An 11045-nucleotide genomic window follows, 5' to 3' on the forward strand; every position below is an offset into this window, starting at 1 on the left:
AAAGTCGTTCCAAGAGTTGAAGGTTAGATTGACCATCGCTCCGGTTTTGATTATTCCGGAGAGAGGTTTAGGTTACACAGTTTATTGCGATGCCTCACGAGAGGGTTTGGGTTGTGTGTCGATGCAAGAGGGGAAAGTGGTAGCTTATGGCTCACATTAGTTAAAAATACACGAGAGGAATTACCCTACACATGACCTAGAATTAGCAGCGGTGATCTTTGCCTTAAAGATTTGGTGGCGGGGTATGAAGAGAGATGTGGCAATTTTCGTATCGAAGTGCTTTACTTGTCAGCAAGTGAAGGCCGAACATCAGAGGCCAGCAGGTTTGTTACAACCCTTGCCTATTGCCGAGTGAAAGTGGGAGCATGTCACTATGGACTTCGTTGTAGGTCTTTCGAGGACTTAGTGGGGTAGTGATGCTATTTGGGTGGTAGTAGACCGGTTGACTAAGTCGGCGCACTTTATCCCTATGCGCGTAAGAGATTCGGTAGATCATCTTGCTGATTTGTATATTCGCGACATAGTGAGGTTGCACGGGGTCCCAGTGTCGATCGTCTCAGATAGAGATCCTCGTTTTACTACTTGGTTGTGGCAGAGTTTGCAAAGTGCCTTGGGCACTAGGTTGACCTTTAGCACGGCTTACCATCCTTAGACTGACGGGCAGTCCGAGCGTACTATTCAGATTCTTGAGGATATGCTTCGAGGTTGTGTTCTTGACTTTAGTGGGACGTGGGAGAGGCACTTGCCCTTGGTGGAGTTTGCCTACAACAACAGTTTTTAGTCGAGTATCGGTATGACACCATTTGAGGCCTTGTATGGCCAACCGTGTAGGTCTCCAGTTTGTTGGGCCGAGGTGGGTGATGCACCTTTGTTGGGCCCAGAGTTGGTGAGGGAAACAACGGAGAAAGTTGAGCTTATCCGTAAGAGGCTTGTTACAGTCCAAAGTCGCCAAAAGAGTTATGTCGACCGTAGGAGGAGGCCTTTAGCATTTGAGATGGGTGATCATGTTTTTTTGAAAATATCACCCAGGTGAGGTTTGGGAAGAGTGGGAAGTTATCCCCTCGTTTTATTGGTCCTTTTGAGGTCCTTAAGAGAATTGATGAGGTTGCCTATCGTTTGGCTTTGCCGCCGCAGTTGTCCGGAGTGCATGACGTGTTTCATGTTAGTATGCTTTGGAAATATGAGCCGGATCTGTCTCATGTGCTGGATTGGACCGATTTGGAGGTCGACCAGGATATCTCATATGAGGAGAGACCGGTTTGGGTCTTGGATAGGCGGGATCAAGTCTTGCGAGGCAAGACCATTCCCTTGGTGAAAGTTTTGTGGAAACATCACGGAGTGGAAGAAGCCACTTGGGAACATGAGGTGGATGTCCGTGAGAAATATCCGGACTTGTTTGTAAATGTTTAACCATGTATTGGGATTTTGTAATATTGATGAACTTTAAGAGCATTAAATATGTCTTGAGTTGTAAAACATTGTATATGTTTTGATTTATGGAAGTATTTTGAAACTTGCCTTGAAATGGAAGTTTAATGTAACATTGCATATGTTGAATGTATTGTAGGAATGGAAATATATCATGAACATTGAATATGATATAGAATTGTGAAATATGTGTGGAAATTGGTAAATTTCAAGGGAAAGCATGCTTATAATGCATATTGAGTATATATTGTGAAATGCCTCTTGAATAGAGATGGAATGACCGGTTATGGGTCAGGCTGTTGAATATTGAGTTGTAATACTATTGAGAATTGAGAAAATCACGTTTTTGAAAAACTTGTACTTAATTTCGGGGATGAAATTCTTTAAGAGGGGAAGGTTATAGCGATCTTGGTTCTTTCTCTCTTTATTTATTGTATTCCGGACTCGGTTCCATGGATGTGTCGTTGTCTCATTCTCATTTCCATCCTCTACTCTTTGTATTTGAGTTCTGGATTGTGTTGGGTAGGTTTGAAACAGGTTGGTTGTGCCTTGAAACCAAAAGTTGATGCCCAGAATTTGGCCTTTACGCTCGAGAGGGGCTTTTGACGCTTGAGCGGGCCCTTTGTTGTTGTTTCTCCGCTCGAGCGGGCGTTTTGACGCTCGAGCGTGAATTTCCATCTCCCAGTATTTTTTCTCTGCAGGTCATCGTACGCTCGAGCGGGAGTTTTGATGCTCGAGCGTGACCCTTTGATTTTTGTCCCTCTGCTCGAGCGGGGACCATGTCTGCAAAACTTCTGCAGGTGTGCAATCGACGCTCGAGCGGCGCTTTTCACGCTTGAGCGTGAGTCTGTGTTTGACGCTCGAGTGGGGGTTTCCACGCTCGAGCGGGGCGACTTTTATATCACTTCGGGATTTCACTTTTTGGATCACTTTTTCAACTCCTTTTCTCTCTCTTACTTTCCAAAACCTCCATTGGAGAGCTCCTCTCTCTAAAACCCAACTTCTCTTTAGGTATTGATCTAGTTAGAGTCATCTCCCACCTTTCGGCCTTTGTAAAAAGTGTTGACCTTGGTGTGGGCTATCTTTTGATCCGGAAATTTCTTGGTTTGGAGCACTTCGAGATTTCTACATCTTCTTCCTTTGAGCTCCGAATTTGAGGTAGGGATAACTACTCATTTTTATGATCTTTGACATAAGTATTTAGTCATTTTGATTTAATGTTGTAGTTGGGTGATTTTGGGTGTTAGGGTTTCAAATGTATAAAGAGGGGTTATGTTATTTTGGCTCATAAATGTATATTTTGGGTCTTAAAATGATAGTATTGATGTTATTGAAGTTATTTTGGGCCTATGGGTCAATATTGAGAAAAGGGGGAAAAAGCCCTAAATTGTTATGACAAATTAATCCATGTAATTAATTTGGGAAATTATGGAAACATGAAATTAAGTTGGAATCCATGGAATTGGCATAATATGAGATGGAATAGTAGAGTTGGATTTATTAGTCACTCACCTTTGAAGATTGTTGATAAATTATCTGTTAATGTAATTATTATTCTGTTTAGAAATAATTGCCTTGGGCTATCGGTGGAGGATAGTCTTGATTGTTCTAGACAATGCATGATGATTAGGCAAACTAAAACTAATCAATTGAATATGTCATCGAATATGACGGTTGGAATAATACATCAGATTTATGTATTGATTGATTATGTATATGATATGTGTTTATATACATTGTATTGTGTGGGAGGAGATAGGGGATGTACTCCACGGTTTAGGGGAAGATAGGGGATGGACTCCTAAACTGGATATTGTTTGGGAAGAGATAGGGGATGGACTTCATCGATACAGCAAATATGTGTATCTATTGAAGTATTGATACAACAAGTCTGTGTATCATATATGAAGTATGAAAGAGTTTTATTTGAGATTGATACAGCAATTATGTGTATCTAATGTGAAATATGAAGTGTTTAATTTGAGTGGTTACCTCCATTGAAATGGAAGTACTGTTGATATGAGGTGTAATCTCATTTAAATTGTTTGGCCAGGTTCTAAACCATAGTTATGAATTGAGAAATTGGATAAGAAATGGAAAGTGGAATGAAACATGGACACATTTGTCATGTAATTGAAATGGGTTATGAATTGATTTATGTGAGTTAAACACTTATCAAATGCTAATGTTTTAGTTATTGCTCATATTATGTTTAGCATATCTCTACTGGGCATTGGCTCACCCTATATGGGGCAACATTTTCAAGTTCAGGTAGCATGCCGCCTCCGAGGTCATAGCTTGGATAGTTGTGGGAGTTGAAGACTCTTTTGTTTATTTTTGTGTATTACATGTATATCAAGCCAAGGGCTTATTTTGTGTAGAGTTAGTACTCTCTTTTTCGTAACCAGGTGTTGGCTTGGAAAGTTGTAAGCCCGTGGGGCATTTACTTTTGTTGTCAACATGTAATACTTTTGGATTAAACACCCTGATGAATAGAAATATGTTTATTTCTCCTACATTTATAGATGTCGTGAATGCAAGATTTATGGGTTTATTTTGAGGGCGTTACAGCTTCAATCTCGGCTCAGATGGAGTCCTAGCTGGATTACAATTCTCAATGTGAAACCTCTCCAAAACCTCCTAAGCATATTTCTTTTTCCCAATAAAACATCCAATAGCTGTTTGTAGTACTTCTATACCAAGAAAATATTTCATCTTTCCCAAATCAGTCATGTCAAAATCAGCCATCACAGAATTCTTAAAATCAACAAACATAGCCTCATCATTGCCTGTGAAAATAAAATCATCAACATATAGGCAAACTATCAAGATTTTACCTTCTTTTCCAGACTTGATAAATAGAGTGTGCTCATGTGGACATTTCTTGAAACCTGCCTTTTCAAAGTTCCCTTCTATACAACTGTACTAGGCTCAAGGTGCCTGTTTTAGTCCATGTAAAGGCTTTTTTAGTCTGTAAACCTTATGTTGATTACCTTTTATCACATAACTAGGAGGCTACTCAATGTAGACTTGCTCAAGTAGTTCACCATTAAGGAAGGCCGATTTCACATCAAGTTGGAAGACGGGCCATGAGTTTTGTGCTGCTAATGAAACCACCAGCCGAATTGTACCCTGTCTTGCAACATGAGCAAAAACCTCTTGATAATCAACTCCATGCTCTTGATTGTAGCCTTTCACAACCAGCCTTGCTTTGAACTTGTCAATTTCTCCCTTTTCATTCAGCTTCGTCTTATAAACCCACTTTACACCAATGGTTTTTTGCCCTTCAGGAAGATTGGTTAGCTCCTAAGTCTCATTCTTCTCTATAGCTTGAATCTTTGCATCCATTGCTTTTTTCCACTTTTCTTCTTTCACTGCTTTTGTAAACAATATAGGATCGGAGCCTACAAATAAAGCAAAATGAGCAGTAGTATCCTCATCAGATAATTCATCTCCACTCACATAATCTATCATCCAAGATGGTCTTTTCCTTTGTCATTGTGGTTTTGAGCTAAATGCATGATCGTCATTTGGAATTGAAACACTTGCTGAGGAACTTGGTGAAACTTCTCCACGGGATTGACCAGGAGGCTGCAATTGTGATTCAGACCCCTGATTTTCAAGAGGAGGTTGTAATGGCTATTTAATTTCCCTGCATGCTTCCTCAACATCAATTAAAATTTGTTGTTGTTTAGTGCTGCTCCAATCCCATGTGTTTTCTTCATCAAATAGAACATCTCGACTAATGATTATTTTCTTGGTAATGGGATTATATAACCTGTACACCTTGGATTCCTCACTAACCCCAATAAAGACACACTTCACACTTTTATCGTCAAGCTTTGTTCTATTTTCTTCTGGAACATGTGCATACGCAATACACCCGAAGATTCTGAAGTAATCAACTGATGGCCTGACTTCACTCCAAGCTTTTTGTGTTGTTATGTTTTTTACAGCAATGATAGAGCTTCGGTTGAGTACATGAACAATCCAATTGAGTGCTTCTGGCCAGAAAGTCTTCGAAATATTTTTTTTTACCAACATGTTACGCACCATGTTCATAATCGTCTAATTCTTTCTTCCTGCCAAACTATTTTGCTACGATGTGTATGTAGCAGCTCTGTATTCCATGCAATTCACAAAAACTTGCAAAGTTATGTGAGTTAAATTCTCTACCACGATCTGTACGAAGGATCTGAATGTACTTGCCAGATTCTTTTTCAACTCAAGCCTTAAAGCTTTTAAAAACACTAAAAGCTTTAAATTTCTCTTGTAAGAAATAAACCCATGTTGTTTGACTATAATCATCAATGAAGGTAGTGAAGTACCTTTTGTTTCCATTTGATGTTAGATCGATTGGTTCACAAATGTCTGAATGAACCAACTATAAGATTTGCTCAGCTCTCCATGCTTTTCCTAGCGAGAAAGAATCACGATGTTGTTTACCAACGATACAATCTTCACACATTTCTGTGGGACAATTAATCTTGGGCAGTCCTTCCACCATGTTCTTCTCATATAGGGTTTTCAAGCCTTTGAAACTCAAATGACCATAACGAAGATGCCACAGCTATGTTGGATCTTGCACTGTTGAGAGACATTTCTGGGCATCATACTGAATGTTCAGAGGGAATATATGATTCGCTGTCATTTTTTCTTATGCTATTAGGCCCTTCTCTGGATGATGAATTTGACATCGACTTTTTTGGATGATGATGATATAACCCCTCTCTTGCAGTTGGTCCATACTAATGAGATTGCTTTTCAAATCTGGGGTATAAAACACACTAGAAATTGTTTGCACAGTGTTGTTTTTCATATGGAACTTGATATCCCCTTTCCCCATAACAAAAATGCAGGAGTTGTTCCCAAGCTTCACAGTTTCTCTGAATGTTTCATCCAAATCATAAAACAAAGACTTATTTCCACACATGTGATTGTTGTAACCTGAATCTAAATACCAAGTATCACTTGATGAATTTTCCTTCTTGTCGATGTAAGCCATCAAGAGCATTTTTTCTTTAGTCTCAGCGAAATTTGCCCTGGTTTCCTTCTCTTTGTCAGGGCTTTCATACTAATAGTGACCAAGCTTGTGACAGTGATAACATTCCACACTCGCCTTGTCAAATTGTGCTCCTTGATTGTATGAAAGCTGGCGTCCTCTACCTCTACCTCTTCCTTGAAATCCCCTACGTCCTCTACCTCTTCCTGGAGAAGTAGTTCCTTCATGAGTAGTGATCTTCAAGGCTTGCTCCTCCACAATATGGATGGTCATCCTCTGCTAATGAACTAACAGTGAGCTTTGCAACACATCAATCGAAAGACTATCAATGTCATTCAATTCTTCAATGAAACACACCACATAGTCAAATTTTTGTGTCATTGAGTGAAGGATTTTCTCAATGACTGCAACATCTTCCAAATTTTCTACATGAATGCGCATATTGTTTGCAATTGACAATGTTCTTGCAAAGTAGTCATTAATCGACTCTCCTTCCTTTATGTGAAGAATGTCAAATTCTTTGTGAAGAGCTTAGAGTTGTGCACGTTTCACTCATGCAGTGCCTTGATACTTCTTCATTATCGAATCGTAGATGTCTTTAGGCGTGTCCTTCTTTAGGATGGTTTTGAGAATGGCATGATCTATTTCTTGAAACAAATAATTCTTTGTCTTCAAATCCTTCAATCTCTGATCCTCCAACGTCTTTCTCTGCGCTTCTGTCAAAACAATCTCACTAGCAGGCTCAGCGATGCCGGTTTCCACAAGAGTCCAATACTCCTTAGATCGCAAAAAAATTTCCATTAACATACTCCAATGGTCATAATGACCATCAAAGCGTGGAATCGCAGGTTGCACAAAGCTATTTTCAGAAGCCATTGAATATCTTGTTGCGTTAAGAATAAAAGCTGTTGCTTTTTCAAAACAAGCCCCAATGAGGGGCTCTGATACTAACTATTGAAAAAACTAAAACTGAGGTTGCTGCAAAATGAGTAAAAGAAATACCATACTGATTCATTGATATGAACTCTAATTAAATACAAATGCAAATAACTGAAAGCTAGAAAATAAAGCAATGTCTAATCCCATGACTAACAACTCCAAATAATCTAGGATTCTCCTAAGGAATAGGTAAAAGCAACAAACTTCCTAACAAATAGGAATTATTGAAAAACAAAAGATTAAATAGCTTAACACTTATTTCAGTTTTATTCCATTGTGTTTTGTGATGGTATTATTTTATAAGAAGTTATTTGACGGACCCCTTGTTGGGGAATAAATTGGTATGAAGTACTTTTGCTATTTTGGTTAGTCTTGCAAATTGTTACGGAATGACTATTGTTGGCTTAGAAAATTTCTAGAGTGAACATGTGGCATTGTAGCAAGTGGTGGTACCTTTTTAGAGTTGTGCAAAGGTGAGTTTGATTAGAGGTATTGGATGAGATTTTGAAGTAACCACAAGACTGAATATTTGGTGTAATCTTTCGTCTTATCTTTCGTCTTGACTTGTGTAGGCTTTTGTGGTGGGCTTAATATGGTAATTGGTGTTATTATTTGTGACTTGAGCAGTTATGAGGATTCGATTTTATTTTCTTTGTACTTTAGTAAGCTGTGGTGGATTACTTCTCGAGTTAAATTGTTTATTTTTCTGGTGTGGAGCAGATTTCATAGTGATTGGATTGAAGTACAAAAAAGATTATTTTAGTTAGAATTATAAATCAGAAGTGTAGAATTATTTCTTTTGGCGAGGGATGTACATTGAATTTTCTTTGGAGAGATTTCATTTTAATTTGAGGTTAATCAATTTATTAACGATTTGGGAATTTTAGAGTCGTTTCAGTGTTAATCTTTATTAGTGTCTCATTGTGATTGGTTCGGGATACTTTTAGGGTGAGATTTAGAATATTCTTGTAACGGCCAGAAATAATTCGACATGAACAACCCACTTCCAAATAAGATATTAACCAAATCCCATTACATAAGATCAAATGTTTTACAAAATAATCTCACATGCGGTTATACATTCATAGATAACTAGTACATGAATCTATAGCATGTAAAATCATCAAATCAAAATGAATAAGGCCCTCAAGGGCTTACAAGTCCCAAGGCAATAGCCCGACTACACAAAATGGCCTCTTGGACCCATACACATTATCCCTTGGCTTTACAAAATTTTACGCAAAAATATAAGAGCAAGCGCTCTTCACAATCACGTCCATGCCATCAACTCGGTGGGATCACCACATCTTTACCTGCACCAAATCCCATAGGGGTGAGCATAAAGCTCAGTAGAGAAATTCTCACAAAGTATATACAGTTATGCTCTTTCCTCAACGTAAAAAAAATAAACATGAATGCAATGCCATGCCAAGGTTAATAAATGATGAAAATATTCATTTCGATGTACTATTTCAAATCACCATGTTCTCAGTATTATCATGTAATCTCATCAATTTCAAATTTCAATATTTATTTCCATAGAGGTGGTAAATACGACACTGGTAATCCCTAGGCTGGTGTCTGCAAGTAGACTCTACGAGTACTACCAAGCTGTCATTTTTACTGGTATTAACCGGAAGGCTCAACACCTATCTGCACGATTTTTGGTCTTTCACCGTGGACACACAGGTCAACTTATCGAGTTCAACTACACCCCATATCTGGACTTACCACGTATTTAACCCATGTACCTTATCATAGTTCTCATTACAATATGTATTCTAATTCAATATGAATATTTTCCAACACATGCCATGATGCACAATGATACTAACAATTCAATTGAAACAAGATGCAATTATTATTATGTCATAACCTTTTTCTACTCTCAAAACTTCTCTACAACAATCTCAATCAATCCCATTCTTTTTTCTTCTTTTCAAAGTCATTTCTCAAAACATCCATGTACCCTTCATTTCTCACAACAACAAATCACAACAAATTAACCTCTTCAAGGCAATACAATGTTTTCAACATAATTCCAAGATCTTACAATTTTCACATTCATGATACAAGGTCATTTACCACTTCTAACAACACATGTTCAAACATTTTTAACAATTATGCTACAATGACATCTCATTCATCTACATAACACAAAATAATAAAGAGTTTCACAAGTATTTTCATGTTTTCTCAAAATCCCAATTTCTAGGGTTTTTCCTCAAACAATCACTTCCCATGTCTTGATGGAAACCCTCATCAAAACATTTTTCTTAGATCAACAAGATGAAACCCTCAAAGCTTGACTATAATATTGAAATTTTAAAGAAAAACCTTCTTTTGAAGAAAATCTATATATATAACTATATATATAACTCAAGACTAGTAGAATTATCAAGACTAGTAGAAGGCTCTTAAATCATCATCAAAATAGCAAAACTATATATATAACTCAAGAATCCCTACCTCAAGGTCTTGCAGAAGATGAGAAGATGAAACCCTAGAAATCAAAATGCCCCAAACTCAATCTCCACCGTACAAAGTGAGCTTTTTGTGTTGCTCTCCAAGATTTGTGAAAGAATATAGATCAAAGCCTCATGGATTGCAAGGAATCAAAGTTTTTGGGTGTTTGATGATGGTTTTTAGAGAGAGAGAGGAGAAAAATAACTTTTAGAGAGAGAGATAGAGAAGGGTTAGAAAATGAAATATTTTCAGCCTCAAATTGATAAAAAAAATAGAGTTTTCGGATAGACCCCGCCCCGCACGTGCGGCATGTGCCCCCCCAAGTGCGGCTGCCCTCTCCCGTACGTGCGACACTGATCCCTGCACGTGCGGATGGTCCCGCACTTCCCTTCCCGCACCTTCAATTTAAGCAGAATGCGATCTACTCCAACTCCCCTCTTCCCGCACGTGTGGCTTGGCCTCCTGCACGTGCAACCCTGGGCCCCGCATGTGCGGCCCCCGTTTTCCAGCCCAGATTTTCTTCCACCCTATTCTAGGCACTTCGGACTTGACCTCTCACCCTCCGGAACAAAATGAAATCCAACACCAGAACAAGGAAGAATGAGGATTAAAGGTACGATTTCGACTCACCACCAACCCAAAAGGTTAACACAACTCCAAGTGAACTTAACACGCTGATGAGGTGAAAATGATGTTAAATAAAAAGGTTGGAATAAATAACACTAGGGTCATCACAATTCTGTTAACTGACCTCATGAGTGGTATTAATATTTCTTGATAAATGAGTTCGTGTAGTAAGAGTTGTTGAATCCGGGTTTAATCTCGTAGGCTACCATAATATTAATATGATGTGGAGTCATATTGCAACTTGAGAGCTATTGTCATGGCATTGATTTCAAAGAGTGGGAGTGGTTCTGAATTAGCTTTTATTGGGAGTACCTTGGTATGGTTAGAATGTGTACCTACTCTTGATGATTTCTATGTGGACTCAAATTGCATCGTGTGAGCGTTTGGGTAAATTCTATGTTGGTGTGGGATTGTTCAGGTGGATGTTGGCAAGTCTGCTGAAATTGTTAGTCGTTTCGTTGAGTTAAAGAAATAGAGTGGATAGGTAAATGAAAATAATGCAGAAGTTGCTTGGTTAGCCAATTAAAATTATGGCTTAGAATTTTCGAGTAGTGTGTTCGGCGTGATTGCATTATGTTTCATG

This window comes from Camellia sinensis, chromosome 5 (genome assembly GCF_055761805.1).
Source record: "Camellia sinensis isolate YWXY chromosome 5, ASM5576180v1, whole genome shotgun sequence".
Lineage (NCBI taxonomy): Eukaryota > Viridiplantae > Streptophyta > Magnoliopsida > Ericales > Theaceae > Camellia > Camellia sinensis.